The following is a 16,859-nucleotide window of genomic DNA, read 5'->3' as shown; positions in this document are numbered from 1 at the left end:
GTAGAGTACTTGCCTTGAGCTGCAGAGCTGAGAGACATCACCCAGGATCAGAGTTCAAGCCACAGGGCCAACAAAAAGTGCAAATATGACTTTAAGTTTCCCCAAAAGGAACGATGAAGTCAATAGTTATTTTCCTAAGGAGAAAAAATAATTCCAAAATGATTCAGTGCACCTACTTTTGCTGAGTTATTTAAGTTATGACTTCGTTTTTTAATTATGAAAATACCATACAGAGGGGTTACAATTATATGGGCAAGATAATGATTACATTTCTTATCAAGCAGTGTTGCCTCCTCCTTTGTTTCCTTTGCCATCCCTTCCCTACAGTTATGGCTTCTTTGCTGGACATATTCTCTTCTTTTAAAAATTGCCAGATATTAGTTTTATAATAAACTTCATCTAATATTTCTTGGTTCAAAAGAGAAGTCGATACAGTGATGTCATTTGGCTCTCTTACTATCTCAGTTCAAAGCTAACCCTGGTGGGAAAGTCTATCAAACTCCTATCTGTAATTAAACACCAAAAACCTAGAAGTGGAGTTTTGGCTCAAGCAGTAGATTATGAGCTTTGGGGGCAGGTGGGCCAGGACAGGAACAGGGTCCAGACTCTGGGACCAAGCCCCAGAACCAGCACAAACTAAACAAACCAGCAAACAAAAAAAAATTCCCAAATATTTCTTTGGGACCCTACTTAAAAGAGTACTGGTCTGAGAAGAGGCTGCTTTTGCTGATCATACTCACTGGATCCTGCTTTTTGGAATCCTAATTGCTATGAAGCACTCAGGACCAGACTAAAGGAATTGATAACTGAGTCCTGCAACAAGAGAATCATCTCAGGAGTGAAATATCCATGCATATGACACTTTAAAACCTCCATGTCTTTGTTTCTTTGCAGTAGAACACTTAAAACAAAGTTATTTCCTTTTGCCCTATGCTGTCATTCAAATGGCATATTGTTTCCTTTTGTAATACTCTCAACCAGAAGTTTAGAGAAAAGTTTTATATGAGTAAAGATCACACTTGAAAAAGTCAGGGACAGAATTTCCTTCAAGCCTTGGATTCTTTCCAGTAAAAAGCAAAGCACAAGTTAACTTGAACTTTGTTACTGAAAGTAACTGTTACTGGATGTGGAAACTGATCCCAGGAGAGGAATTGAACATAGAGGAATGACAATCTATGGTGCTGCTTGAGGTATAATGAATGTTTTCTGGCTTCAGTGAAATAACACAAGGACATCTTTGGACATGAGGTAATACGTGTTTCAGAGACAACTTAGTATACAGAATTTGAAATTTAAACTGCTTATAAATACTCATTATCAATGAGTACATTGAGTTCAAACTTCATAAGTATAAGGTGAATTCAAATTCTTTTGGAGCTTTCTTTTAGATCTTGTATGAACTTCTTTACTTCCTTAATTTGGTGTTCAGTGTTTATTCTTAAATCACTTAGTTGATTGGTTATGGTTTCCTTGGACTCCCATTACTTCTGTTGTGCGCCATTCAGTATTCCTTTTGTGGTCTCCTTGACTTCTTTCAGCTGTCTGTTTATGGAGTCCATTAATGCCTCTATCGATCTTTGTCTATTCTCGTCCAGCTCTTCTAATTCCTATATTACTCTTTGATTAGCTTCTTCACATTCATGTAATTCCTGTAGTTCTCTTTAACTGTTCTCAGCCTGCTCACTAATTCCTGTGTTTCTCTTTGATTTTTCTCATCCTGCTCATGCAATTCCTTTATTTCTCTCTGACTGTTCTCAACCTGCTCACACAATTCCTGTATTAATCTCTGAGTAGCTTCCTCATACTCAAAAGATTCCTGCATTAATCTTTGACTTGCCTCTTCTCACTCCCTATCACAGTAACACTGAGTCCTTTGCAGGTTTTTCAATCTTTTTATTCACCATTCTTACCAGTAGTGTTTGTAGAGCTTTTTGAGAATTCTCCACTGGATTATTCATTAACTCTTCTGTCACCTAATTATCATGAGAGGGAATTGAGATACCTGGATTTGCCATTTTTTGTGTGTTTTTCCAGCTTGTTGTGCCCACTTAATATGCAAGTAACATCAATTTTGTGCTAGAACACTATTTTAAGGCAAGCAACAACCAGAGTCTTATATTTGCACAGTCAAAATGGCTGCAGATACAATCTACTTCAACAAATACAATCTATTCAACATCTAACAACTATGGATTAATGTGCTAAGAAGAGCAAAGAAGAATTTGGCAAACAAGAAATTATTAAGCTTAGGGAGAAATGTGGGGGAAAATTGGATTAGAGGGTTGTGGAGAGGTAAAAGGAGAGTGAATTTAACCAAGTCCTAACCTCAGAGAGGAAAATGGATTGGACAGAATGATAGGAGGGAGATTTTTTTAATGGAAAAAACAAATGATATTGAGGGAAGAGGAGGATAGAATGAGAGGAGGGAAGGGGTAGAAAGGAGACATGAAAAACTAAAAAATAAAAATTCTTAAAATTAGTTACTTGAAAATTATATGGGTATAAAGAGATAATACTATTAAAGAAGTTAAGCCTAAGAGGTTGTGAATTGAGTAATAAATTTCTGGATTAAGTATGTACACAATTGGAGATAAGGTCTGATAATCAATGATGGGTGTCTACCTGGGGATAGGCAGACAGTAATTAAGTCACACAAAAAAGTAAGAAAGAGAAAAAAATGAAAAGAATTAAAAAAGGACCAAAAGATCAAAAGAGATAAAACACACACACACACACACACACACCTAAAATAAAAATTATGAGGGGGAAAAAGATTAACAGTAAACCATTAAAAAAAATAAAAATTAGAAAAAGGTACAAAAAAAAGTTCTTTGAATTTTTTCTTGGAGGTGGGGGGGGGATGTGAAGATCCTGTATCTCCCCTGTGTCCATAACCAGTCTCTTGGTCTCTGGTCTGTGGTGTTTGGTTTTCCTGTGGCTTGCTTGGTTTCTTCAGTCAGTTTGTTTGTGCAGGCAGAAAAATGCTCTGCATTACCCAGGAATTTGTGATCCTCCTCCCAGGCTAGTTCAGTGGGAGGAAGATCTGCTTTGAGTAACACAAAAGAGGGAGATGGCTGTTTCCTCTAGTTTGGAGATGCTGATATGAGGCTAGGTTCTGGGTAGGGTTGAGGCCTTTCAACAAACAGTAGCTTTTCCCTGAGGGGTTAGCTCCTGAGACACTCACAGAGCTCAGGCTGGAGCCATTTTCATGGTTTATGTTTACTGAATTTCAATTGTTTGTCTAGGCTGCTGTAGATAGGGGCAGCCTCTGGCTCTGTTTACCCAGTGAAGAAAGTCACTCTTCTGGGGGGCAGAGCTTCTGTGCCTGGTCTGGGTGACTTCCCCTGGGTGGAAATAAGCCTGGCAGGTCAGGTCATGTTCCTGTGACCTGCTAAATGACTCTTTTGTTTCCTTCCAAGGCCTGAGTTGGAGCTATCTGCTCAGCTGGACCTTTGTCAATATCAAAGATGGAGATCTCAGGTGGTGGGGGAGGTGTGGCCTTCCCTCCTCTGCTCCCTGAGAAGGACAGAGGATGTCAGGGTTCTACTTATGCCAGAGTCTTGGTTCCTGGGCGTCTCTGGTCTGCAACCTGCACGATGAAGTTTTCTGCTCCTTGTCAATTCTTACTGGTATTGAGTAGAATCCGCTCACCTGCTGCATCTGGCGCCTTTGTCCCTGACTCTCTCTGTTGTCAGCATGGCAGCTACCACTGCTACTGCTGCCTCCACAGCCACAGCTACTGCCAAGTGCTCAAATCTGTCTCCTTGCCTGCATTTTCCCTCTCTGGCCAAACTCTGTACTCTGATGGCAAACTTGGTGTGATTCTCTAGCTTAGGACTGTTCATGGAAGGCTAAAACTGCTTTCTATGTGAGAGCTTGTTTAGCCTCCAGCTTCTTTTCTGCCATCTTCCTCTTAATTTCTGTTTAACCAATTTTTCCAACACCATTTGTTGAGGAGGCTGTCTTTCTTCCATCCTACTTTTTTGGCTCCCTTATCAAAGAATGAGATTCCACTTACTTCACCCCAATTAGAATGGCCATTTTCAAGAAATCTAAAAACATCAGATACTGGATGGGATGAGGCCAAAAGAGAACACTACTACAATGTTGGTGGGAGTATAAATTTGTCCAACCACTCTGGAAAGCAATATGGACTTTCTGCAAGATGACATATAGAGCCCCCTATGATCCAGAAATTCCACTTCTGGGCATTTACCCAAACGATCACAAACAAGACCACACTAAAGCTACCAGCACAACTATGTTTATTGCAGCATTATTCACCATAGCAGATATAGAACCAACCCAGATTCCCCTCAGTAGATGAAGGGAACAAGAAAATGTGGTATAAATGCACAATGGAATTCTATGCTTCCATCAGAAAGAATGACATTGCCCTATTCCTAAGGAAATGGAAAGACTTGGAAAAATTCATATTAAGGGAAGTGAGTCAGACCCAAAGAAACATAGATCCCATGGTTTCCCTCATTTGTAATAATTAATTTATGTCTAGAATAGTCCTAGCAGATGAGCAAAAGAATGCAATAGCTATTTACATGTGACCATATAAGTTGATGCTAAGTGAAATAAACTCAAAGGTGTGGAAACAAGAGATTTTCCTTTGTTGTTCTTGTAGTATGTGATTTTTTTCTTTTTTGTCCCCCCCCCTTTGTTTTATCCCCTGTTGTCATTGTATTTGATTTTGGTGCCCTGGGTATAATACATTTATCTGAATTAGAGATGGGAAGGGGAACAGCAAAATGCTGAGTCAAGGGTCAAAGGGTGAATCAAGACAACAGCAATACTCACAAGACGATATGTTGGAAATGAAATGTATCACTTGGGGAGTGGATTGGAGAGAGGTAAAGTGGTAGAAAAATGAGGAAGGGAGTAGCAAGTTCTATAAGAAATGTACTCACTACCTTATATATGTAATTGTAACCCCTCTGTACATCATCTTGACAATAAAATTAAATTAAAATAAAAGAAGAAACAATCTGGGGTATTGTTTTAATGTCTTTTTTCTCTCCTTTCACTTTTCAAAGACAAAAAAAGAAACAAACAAAATGAAAGTAATGAAAAGGAAATGTCAAAAGTTGGCCTTTCTTTTATAAAAAAACCTTTTAGCAAGTAACATGATAAGGCTGCCTTCTAAGGAGTGTTTACACTCATTGAACAGGACAACTAAGCCGCTTAATTCTGGAAGTGTCACATTTCTAAATGCTTGTAAAGAAATTTACAGGGGAACTAAGTGAATTAAGCAGAGAAAATGGAAGCCTTGTGATAAGTGAAACTTGTAATATCATCTTTTATTTTTGTCTGGTTATTTATTTAAGGATTTATTACTTTAAAATTTGTTTATATTTTTGTTTGTTTTGGAGTGGTGGTACTGCTGCACCTTACTTTGGCTCAGTTTGTTTTCTCTCTCTTGCAGCCCAGGTTTTTGCTGGCTATTCTGGGCATGGAGTCTAGCAAACATTTCTGCTTTGACTAATTTTGAACTGCAATCCTCCAAATCAGAATTTAAAGTTTCTTGGATTATAGAAGTGAGTCATCAGTGACTGGCTGAAATCTTTTTAGTTTAATGTTCCTCAGTGTGTCTACATTAGACCATTATTTAATTCTATTTAATCTTCTTACCATCTATTTTTAATCTGATGTTTCATAAATATTTAATATTCCAGAGAATTCTAATTAATATAATCTCCAATATCATCTTTTGCCAATCACATTCCTTGCTTCTTGGACCTCTATTCTATATATGCCTGCTTTCTTTATAGTTTAAAAACATATTTAACTAAGTTTGGGCATATCATTTACTTTTTCTTCTATGATATTCTTCCTCATTAGACTTGTTTGTATTTTTTTTTTGGCCCGATCGTGGGGCCTGAACTCTGGGCCTGGGCACTGTCCCTCAGCCCTTCAGCTCAAGGCTAGCACTCTACCATTTCAGCTACAGTGCCACTTCCGGCTTTTTTTTCTGCTTATGTGGTGCTGAGGAATCAAACCCAGGGCCCATACATGCAAGGCAAGGACTCTACCACTGAGCCACCTTCCCAGCCCCTGATTCGATTTCTTAATGTTACCTAAGTTCCATTTTCATCTCTGTTTCATCCCAAGTTTAAGAGTTTATTCAGTTTTATATTTTGATAACTATACGTTTCTATAAGAAGCTCTGATTTGATCTTCCTTCCTTCCTTTATTTCTGTCTTTATTTTCTTTTTTTCTTCTTTTTTATTGTGAAAATACTGCACAGAGCGGTTACAATTACATTGGTAAGATAATGAGTACAGTTCTTTTTTTTTGGGGGGGGTCAGGTCGTGGGGCCTGAACTCTGGGCTTGGGCGCTGTCCCTCAGTTCTTCAACTCAAGGCTAGCGCTCTACCACTGAGCCACCTTCCCAGCCCCAATGAGTACATTTCTTATCAAGCAATTTAGCCTCCTCATTTGTTTCCCCTTCCCATCTTTTCCCATCCTCCTCCCCCCCACCCCCCACCCAACTCCCCTCTCCCCCCACCAAAGTTGTAAAGTTCATTTTCGACATAAGGACTTGTACATCTCATTGTTGCAATGGGTCCACCTGTATTCCTATTTAAACGATTTGTTTTTCCCTCCCCTCCACAGATTATACCGCCATCAAATACAGTGAAAGCAGGGGTTATGCCATGGAGGAGGGACATACAAAGCAACAAAGACATAATCTTATAAATGTGTTAGAAACAATTGCATGAAAGAAAAAACCTTTAAATACATATCTTAGCATCTTTAATAGTATGTTTGTATTTTTTCTCTGTCTAGCATTAAGCCTTGGCCTTATCTCTCATTACCACAACTCACCATTCTCTCAGTCTTTCTCATCCAGGTTACTGAACTTTGAATTATTATAAAAATACTGATGAGGATGCATCCAAAAGGAAACCCTACTACATTGTTGGTGAGAATGTAAATTTGTTCAACCACTATGGAAAGCAGAATGGAGGTTCCTCAAAAAATTAAATATAGAAGTACCTATGACCCAGAAATTCCACATTGGTACATTTATCCAAAGATTATAAATCAGGACACAGTACAGTCACCAGCACCACCACGTTCTTTGCTGCTGTATTCACTATAGCCAAGGTATGGTATCAAGAAAAGTGATCTCCAGTGAACAAACGGACCTGTCTGTCTGTCTGTCTATCTTTCTGTATGTATATGTATGTATATATCTATCTATATATATGTATATGAATTTTACTCATCCATTAAAATGAATGAGATTGTCTTTCTAAGCAATTACAGCAATTGGATTTTCCCTTGCACATACCATACTTCAGTTAATACATTTGTAGACATTTGCACTAATATCCAATGTATTTCCTTATACATTTATAAACTAAATATAGCTTCCACATGTAAGAGAAAATATATACTTTTGGTTTCTCTTGGCCTTACTTACCTCACTTAACATGAGGAAGAAGGTACTCGAAAGGGGTGGGGTGAGGTAAAGGGAAAATGGGTAGACAAATGAAGAGGAAAAGAAACGCAGAATGCATTCAAGATTACAAAGTATATCCTATCAAATTAAGAGGAGTGAAGGAAGGGTGATTAGGGAAGGGATGGGCAAGAATGATAAAAGAGGGACATTGAAAGAATTACACCAGAAAGTGGGTATTTGAAAGGGGTGCTGTTAATGAAAAGAAGGATAGATAAAAAGAGCAAATAGAGAGAATGTAGTGAAGAATTCAATGTATATCCTACAGAATGAAGAACAGTGAAGGAAGGGATGGGCAGGAAATGGATTGGTAAGGAGTGACATTAATGAAGATGCAACTTATTTATTGTTTTGTTAAATGTAAACTGCTCTGTACAATTACTTAAGAGTATATATCTATATCTATATGTTTTTCAAGTACTTGATATAATCAACTTAAATTGGAAATGTTTATTTTGACTCAATATGACTGAAGTTCTAGTCCATAACTGATTATTCCTATTGCTTGTGGAATTTGAGAAATGTTACATATCATAAGGTATAAATGACAGACATCACTTGGACAAAAATCTAATAAAGGAAAACACTGTATCTTGAATCCTAATCAAGGGTGTATTTCTGATCATTTAATCATCTCCACAGTACCTACCTCCATCACTACCCAATAGAGACAGTTTGGGGTTCAATCCTCTACTAAACGGACCTTTGGAAAAGACTTAAAACCAAACTGTTGCCCAAAAATATAGGCTTTCTTCCTGTTTTCACACATGATTCTTCAGAATATTTGCATGTTTGATTTCCTCTTTCTGGAACATTCATCAACATTCTTCCTTCAAAACATATCTGATTTACTCTCTTATCTCCTTTTGTTTGTAATATCTGCTTTTTCAGCAAAGTGGTTTTATTTTACCTTCTGTTTCTAGTGTAATATTGAAATCACACCTTTACTTAGTTATACCAATCCATCTTTTCTCCTTTTACTCTATCCAAAGTACATTTCACCATAATACATTTTGCTTTCTTTGCTTTACCTGTATCTAGAATACAGAGTCCAAAAATGTAATGACATGAAGGTGTTCATTTTTAAAAGTTCAATGTCCAGTAAAATGCCAAAAACAAGTGATCCAAAATCAGTGTTAAATGAAATAAAATAAAACTGATTGAATAAAAATTCATATCTTTCATGTTTTTGCTTCCAATATTCAGGTTTGAATTTAGAGCCACATTTTGCTAATGGACTTTATAGCTGAGCCATAACTCACATTTCTTTTTACACTGATCATTTTTGTGATAGTTTTTTACTTATTGTTGGACTTGTGCCTGGATCACAATCTTCCTATTTTCATCTTCCACTGATATCTGGGATAACAAGCATACACTACCTACCAAGCTTTCCCTTGAGATGGAATCTTGCAAACATGTCTGCCTGGCCTAGACTGGATCCATGACATTCTTAATCTCTAAGCCTTTTATACTATTTGGATGACATAAACCAATCCCAGATGTTGGCTGAGAAAAGTTATCTGTTTATGCCCAGCTGGACTCCTAATCAATAGTCAAAGTAGGTAGATTATAGGCCTGGGACATCTGTGCCTTGCTCAATATTCTGTTTTGCTTTCATTCTTTTAAATGTAATTTAGTCTGTAGACTGATAATTCTACTATATAAAATCCTTGATGCTTGAACACTGCTGATATTAAACTAAAGTATATTTGGTAAATTACAACTATATTGTGGAATTTGGGCTATGCTAGAATTGTGGCTTCAATTTGAAAACATTTGTTTTAATAAGTCTGAGGGACTTTCTAACCTCAGATTATATATGTTTGCTTTCTAGATTAATGCTTTCCAATACAAGTGTCTTGCAAAGCCTGAGCTCAAGTCTTCTCCAGAGACATTTTGTCATTGATATATGAGAACTGACAGTTGAGATTTATGCTCATTTTTTAAATCTTCCTGATCTATACTAGGTTTTAAATACCAGTGTTATAATTCCAGACTGAAGACTATGCTCTGTTCTCAGGACAGATTTTATGGTTTGTTTTATGGATTCATTTTACACACACACACACACACACACACACACACACACACCTTTTAAATAAAACTGTATTCTGAGATATTCAAACTGAAGAACTCAAAATAACTTTATTTTTTTTGTTAGTGGTGATGCTTGAACTCTGGGCCTGCCTGAGTGCTGTCCCTCAGCTCCTTAGCTCAAGGCCAGTGCTCTACCACTTGAGTCATAGCACCACTTCTGGTTTTTGGTGCTTTCTTGGAGATAAGAGTTTCACAGACTTTCCTGCCTGGGCTGGCTTTGACCCGCAATCATCAGATCTCAAACTCTTTAGTAGCTAGGATTACAGGTGTGAACCACCAGCACCTGGCTGCAAGATAATTTTAAACAGAACACAATTCAACTCAAAATACCACCTAAAAAAGCAACTTCCATTTGTCACTTTTAAAGTTTAAGTTATAGTTTACTACAGTTTCAACTTTTCAGGCATTCTATTTTTGCATTTAAAATTGTTGATTTTATCCAGCCTCTGGTGGTCCACACTTGTAATCCTAGCTACTCAGGAGATTGAGATCTGAGGATCATCATTCAAAGCCATCCCAGGCAGAAAGTCCCTGTAAGACTCATATCTATTATTAACTTTTCAAAAACCAGACTTGGAGCTGTGGTTCAAAGGGGTAGAGCACTAGCCTTGAACAAAAGGCCCAGGAACATTGCTCAGGCCCTGAGTTTAAGCCCCTAAACTGACCTCCCTCAAAAAATATTGCTGATTTTTAAATCTTAATTACTTAGAAAAAAATTTTAAACATTCCCATAATTTGATATATTTCTAGCCAGTCAAAATGCAACTGCTGCCTGAGACTAGTTTGTCCACTACTGATTTTCAAGCTATGAAATAATAAGAAGTTATATTTAGCTTGTCTAGTCATTACTAAGACTAAACTAGAATATTTGCAATATGCAAAGGAAAGCAATACTGTGGGCTATAAAGGATCAGATCAAAGGACATTATGGTCACATATGTAGGAGAGAGAATAAATAATTTGTTAAATACTGTTTGGAAGATGAAGAGAAGGGAAGAATAGTTGTGAAGTGCTCTGTATGCCCTTTGAAAAATCACAATGGAAATAACACCGTGAAATTCCCAAATATTACAAACAAATGATAATTCAAAAATTTTAAAGAGTAACCATGAATAAACAACTGTGAAATGTCCAAACTACAAAACAATTATGTCCATTTTCTTAAAAGAATATATCCTCAAGTCATGTTCCAGAATTAATTTAACATTATTTTACTAATGTATATGTCTAAGATGTTCTAGAAGTTTCCTGCTCAGAGTAGATTTAAATCAAGTTTGGTCTATGAGAAACTTGAGGATTGTAGCTCAGGAAAGTGTGAGGATAAAATTGAGAAGTGACAGCCTTGATGGGAACAGACAGGGAAAAAAAAGATTTACAAAGGCAAATCTAAGAATGCCAAAAGAATTCATAACAATCTGGCATCATGTAGTTCACTTTAGAAACCTGAGAACATCACTGTAATAATCTTCTGTAATAGCTCATGTTCTCATATCCACCTTAAACAGTAAAAGAAAAGTTTGTTATAGTTTACTGAAAGGGAAAGGTATAGTTCTAAAAAATCTTCCAACCTGTAGTCACCAGAAGTGCTAAAATGATTTCTTTAAAGTCATTGAAATTCACTTGCCTTGGTCTGTAATTACTGTCCTAATCTAGACCACTAATCTGGTTTCTACCTACCTCAGAATTCAGTAACTATATGAATAATGACTGTCAAAATCAGAGCCTTAACTATGTCCTAGGACTTTGGGAATAGTTTATTGTGGCACCTTAACGTTGCTAAATATAAAATGTTACAGTTCTGTTTGTGCCAATAATCACCAATCACCTTAAGCTTATACATGCAACAATATATGTACATATGTGTGTACTTGTATGTTTGCTTATATATATAAATAATGAATTTAATAAAGAAATCAAGGGTCAATGATTGAAATGGCAGATGGTAAAGTGTCAAACTCTTTTAACAGTTGTAAAAGAAAATGATTGACATCCATACTTGACGTCCTAAGTATGTATAGTAGAAAGTTATTTGCTCAAAGTCTATGTACATATGACCATATAATATGATGCTAAGCAAAATGAACCCCAAGATATGGACACAAGAGATTTGTTGTTGTTGTTTATAATGTACTATGTGAGTTTTTGTTTCTTTTGTACATTCTTCCTCCTATGGTATATACCTGTTTTCATTGTATTATCAAATACAGTGTTATCTTGCATCTTGTATATACATTTATCTAATTTGGGGAGGGGAAGGGGAATAACAAAATCCTGAAACAAGGACTGAGAATGACCCATTGCAGCAATGATATTCACAGGAGACTACGTTGGAAATCAACTTTACAACTTTGGGCAGGTGGAGGAGTGGGAGAGGTGGGAAAGGGAAGGGATAGTAGGAGAAAAACAAAGGAGGGAGGAACAATGCTCAACAAAAAATATATTCATTTCCTTACTCATGTAACTTTAACTCCTCTGTACAGTATCTTTACAATAAAATAAAAATTTTAAAAAGTCTGATTTCAACTCAGAAAAGCAAACTTACCATTGCAAACTGGTTCTTCTAGATATTTAAGCAGATATTGAACTGGCCAAAAGATTAACATTCTAGGTGTTAGAAATCATATCTTATTTTTAATTAATATATTAACTGCCTGGTTTACTATGTTTTTTCCTGTGAGTTTCTTAGGGTCCTATAACTAATTTGTTTTAAGGTGAAAATAAAATCAAGTTTCTGGAACCCAACTTTAGTCTACTATTCTTCTGCAGCAGATAATGTCATAGAACTCAACAATAAGTCTCAGAAGAACAACGTATTCTATCAGAAAAGGAAAAAAACTGGTCTGGAAAGAATGTAATTTTCTTAATTGAATATGTAACCATTTTAAGGAATATATTTTAATGTTAAATTAAATAACAAATTATTCCTTATCACAAATTTATAGGAAAATCATTCTCGTGAATTAGAACTAATAATGAAACAATTTTCAGATGCAATTTTCTTTTATTTCTCTTAAAATCACTTCAATTGAAATGCTGTGGAAGTCTGCACAGCCTTTCATTTTTACCAGACAGAATTATTACTTTATTCTAATGTTTAGCCACAGAACATTTCTTCTCCATTTTCACATTCCTGTCAGGCCAATGAAATTTCAAATGCCATCATTTTTCAGGCAAGAGAATAAGAAAATGCACAAAAACAACTTAAACCAAGAATGAGGACTTCATTTTCATTAGTAAGTTATAATATAAATTCAAAAATTAGCAAAATAGGTTATCTAAAATATCCTATTCCACAGGGAAAAAAAAAACAAGAAAAAACTTATTCTTTTATGCCTCAATTCAGATATTTTAGGTACAATTTTTGAGTTCCAAGATAAATCTCCTTTCAATATCATTTCATCAGATTAGTTTTTTTTTTTCTGACTGACTCAATATGTACCCACCTCTATGAAAAATTTTCAGGCCTCTGTGTAAAGTAGAGGAAAAGAGGAAGCTCAGCATCTATTAATCTAAAGTTAAATGAAAACCATTGAGAATAATGTTCCTTCTTTTTATTTTTGTTAAATTTTATTTTGTAATTGTCAATGTAATGTACCGAGGGGTTACAGTTACATAAGTAAGGTAATAAGTACATTTCTTGTCAAACTTGTTACCCCTTCCCTCATTTTCTCCTACTTTTCCTCTCCCTCACCCCCACCCCCAAATTGTACTGATTATTTCCAACATCTTTTCTTGTGCATATCACTGTTGCACTGGTTCTTTGTCTCACCATTCTGTTGTTCTATTGTTCCCCTTCCCTTTCCTAAATCAAATAAATTATACCGGGGTACCAAAATCAAATATAGTGACAACAGGAGATATACCCAATGGAAAGACTTGGAAAAAATCATATTAAGTTTTGGACACATAAGTCCTTAGAACTTGCTGTGAGTCATGTTAAAATCCTTAAAAAAGATAACAATACTTTCACATGAATTTTAATGTAAACTAGTCAAATTGATGTATGCTGATTGAGTATATTACAATTATGTTACATTGTATTAACATTTACAGTTTTTTAAGCATTGGTTGATTCTTTTTTACCTATAAATCAACAGGATTGATGTAAACTAGTGCTTTACTAAAGTTTAGAAAAGTATTTATTAATGGCTGCAAAACTTTGAGATGCTCAGTAAAGCAAATAGCATAACCAAAATACAGAATAAAAGTTGAATCACTTTCTCTATCTCTTGTTAAAAATAATTGTATGGCCAGGCGCCTGTGGCTCACGCCTGTATTCCTAGCCATTCAAGTGGCTGAGATCTTAGGATCCGGATTCAAAGCAGGCCCGGGGAAGGAAAGTCCACGAGACTCCGATCTCCAATTAACCACCAGGAAACCGGAAGTAACACTGTGGCTCAAATGGTAGAGCTCTAGCCTTGAGCTGAAAAGCTGAGGGGCAGGACCTGGGCCTAGATTTAAGCCGTATGTCTGACAAAAAATAATATGTATGTGTGTGCTGGGGTTTTAACTCAGACCCTGGACTCACTTCTCTGTTCTTGTGGGGTTTTATTTGCTTAGGTGGAGTGCTCTTCCACTTGAGCCACAGCTCCATTTTCAGCTTTTTGGTGGTTAATTGGATATAAATCTCGTGGACTTTTCTTCCCAGGCTGACTTTGAACCACAATCCCCAGATCTGAGTCTCCTGAGTACATAGGAATATAGGTGTGGGCTACTAACACTCAGGTTCTGTTTAAAATTGTTACTTTTTGTTATATTTAAATAGTTACAAAACTTCAATTTATTAATTTATGTGTTCAATGTATCTTGGTTAATGTCATCCATTCCATCTTTCTCCCCTCTTTTTTTTTCTATTTAAGTCTAATTAACTTAAAATTATAACCATTTATTATTATTGTTGCTGTTGTTATTATTGTTATTAACATTCTTGCCAGTACTGAGGTTTGAACTCAGGGTATTGCACACTTCCTTAGGTTCTTCACTCAAGGCTGGCTCTATCACCTGGATAATTAGGGATAAAAGTCTTACATCCATTTTAGCCTAGGCTGGCTTTGAACTTCAGTTACTAGGTTTCAGCTTCCTATGATCATTGGTGTGAGCCACCATCACCTATCCACTTTATTAAAAATATATCATAAACATTTTTCATCTCAGTGAATTATTTTTGTAATGATTTATCATCATATTCATTATTTTATGATTAAATAACAATTTTAATTAATGTTATAGCTACCTTTCATTTAAAACTAAAAGATGTCTCTTTTTCCACTTGGGGTAGTCTCTTGGGGTAGTTTCTTGTCTCTGTAAGTAAAATCAAGATATTGATGATGTAATAGTAATACTGGAGTTTGTACATGGAAGTGACTAAGTTCATTAGCATATGGTCTTATTTAAGAAAGGTCCCGATACTCTCAAAGGTCCTTTCCACTTGCATAGTCCAAAGATTTCAAAATATTAACATAATATAGATTGGAGAACAAGGAAAAGATGTTCCCTGTGGCTGGATGTCTGGTGGTAAAATATAAGACTTTGGCTAATTCCCCTTGCAATTATAACAAGGATGAAGTTCCCATCACATTAGCAATGCTAAGAACAGATTATATATGAAAACTAATGAAAGCAAAAACAAATGGGATCTTGGCGCAAATGGTATCATGCCTGCGTATCAAGTGTTAGGTCTTGAGAACAGTGTCCACCATTGCCAAAAAGACAAAGAAAAATTTAAAGTATTTTGTTTCTGAAATATACCTATCACTCAAACTAATTAAAAGCTTAATTCATTTAGTAATCTTAATTTGTAAAGAATATTCACTTTTTGGTTATGCTTTATTATAAGTCCACAAGTTGGAGATATCTCAGGTGATATTACATTTGACTTTAGATAAGAAGCAAAAGGTAATCTTTTTTTCAGAATCAGACCTTGGATTCACCATAAAACTTACATTAGCTGAAAAAGAATCAACCTTTTTATTCTATCCTGTGATATTTCTCCATGGCTAACACAGCTAATGTATGCATGATGTTTATATTTTATTTATTTATTCATTTCTGTTTTTCTCAGTCGTGGGGCTTGAACTCTGAGCTTGGCTGCTGTCCCTGAGCTCTTCATCTCAAGGCCAGCACTCTACCACTTGAGCCACAGTGCCAATTCCATTTTCCTGGTGGTTAATTGGAGATAAGAATCTCCCAGACGTTCCTCCCTGGGCTGGCTTTGTACTGCAATTCTCAGAGTTCAGCCTCCTGAGTGGATAGGATTACAGGCGTCAAACACAGGCACCTGGCATATGCATGATATTTAAAATAAAAGAGTAACAGGCATTTGTATTTGCCTCAGTGATTCGATACCTTGAGTATTTTCTTTGATCCATACTTAACTTTGTCAATACAGAATGCAAGAAACTTAGAAGTCATTATTTCACCTGATTATGAGATATAAAGCTAAAAATAATAATCAATGCATCTCATTAGCTTCATTACAGAAATTTCTTTTGAAAATGACATAACCCTACAAATTCCATCCGAATTCAGTAAGAAAGAACACCAGAGATTATTTAAAAGTATTGTTTTCCCTTATTTTTAATTTACTTAACAGATAAGACTTTTAAAAGTAGCATTAACCATAATGACATACTTTGGTTCATATGCCTATGTGTGCGATATGAATGATGTGTGCATTTTATATATATATAGTAATTATAACAATGATACAAGGGACTTGATAGAGTAACAGAAAATACTTGGCCATTCTAAGATCTTTATACTATGCACAAAAGTGACACAGTCCTACTTGAAGTTAAAGCTTGATTAATTTTAAGCGTACAGAGCAAATTTCAGGAGAGCTGCATAAAAGAAGAAATAAAAAATCAATATAATAAGAAAAAAGGGAATCAAACAATAATGAATTAAAACCAAGGAAATTTTATATTTTTGAGAGAAAGATGTAAAAATCAATGATGTAAGATTCCCAATTTATGAAACTAGCTAAAACAATGAAGTAAATACTAAGTTTGCATTACTAAGCTTTATAGTAGAGTTTGAAATTTAGTATTGATATTCCTCCAGCAGTGTTCTTTCCATTGAGGAGCGTTTTTGCTATTCGAGGTCTTTTATTGTTCCATATGAATTTTTTTTTTGGATTGCCTCTTCTATTTCCTTGAAGAATGAAGTTGGAATTTTGATAGGTATTGCATTGAATTTGTAGATAGCCTTGGGAAGTATTGCCATTTTCACGATGTTAATCTTTCCAATCAAGGAGCATGGGAGTTTTTGGCACTTTCTAAGTTCT

The sequence above is a fragment of the Dipodomys ordii genome, unplaced genomic scaffold (assembly GCF_000151885.1).
Source record: "Dipodomys ordii isolate 6190 unplaced genomic scaffold, Dord_2.0 Scaffold141, whole genome shotgun sequence".
NCBI classification, from domain to species: domain Eukaryota; kingdom Metazoa; phylum Chordata; class Mammalia; order Rodentia; family Heteromyidae; genus Dipodomys; species Dipodomys ordii.
This window is presented reverse-complemented; position numbering follows the sequence as displayed.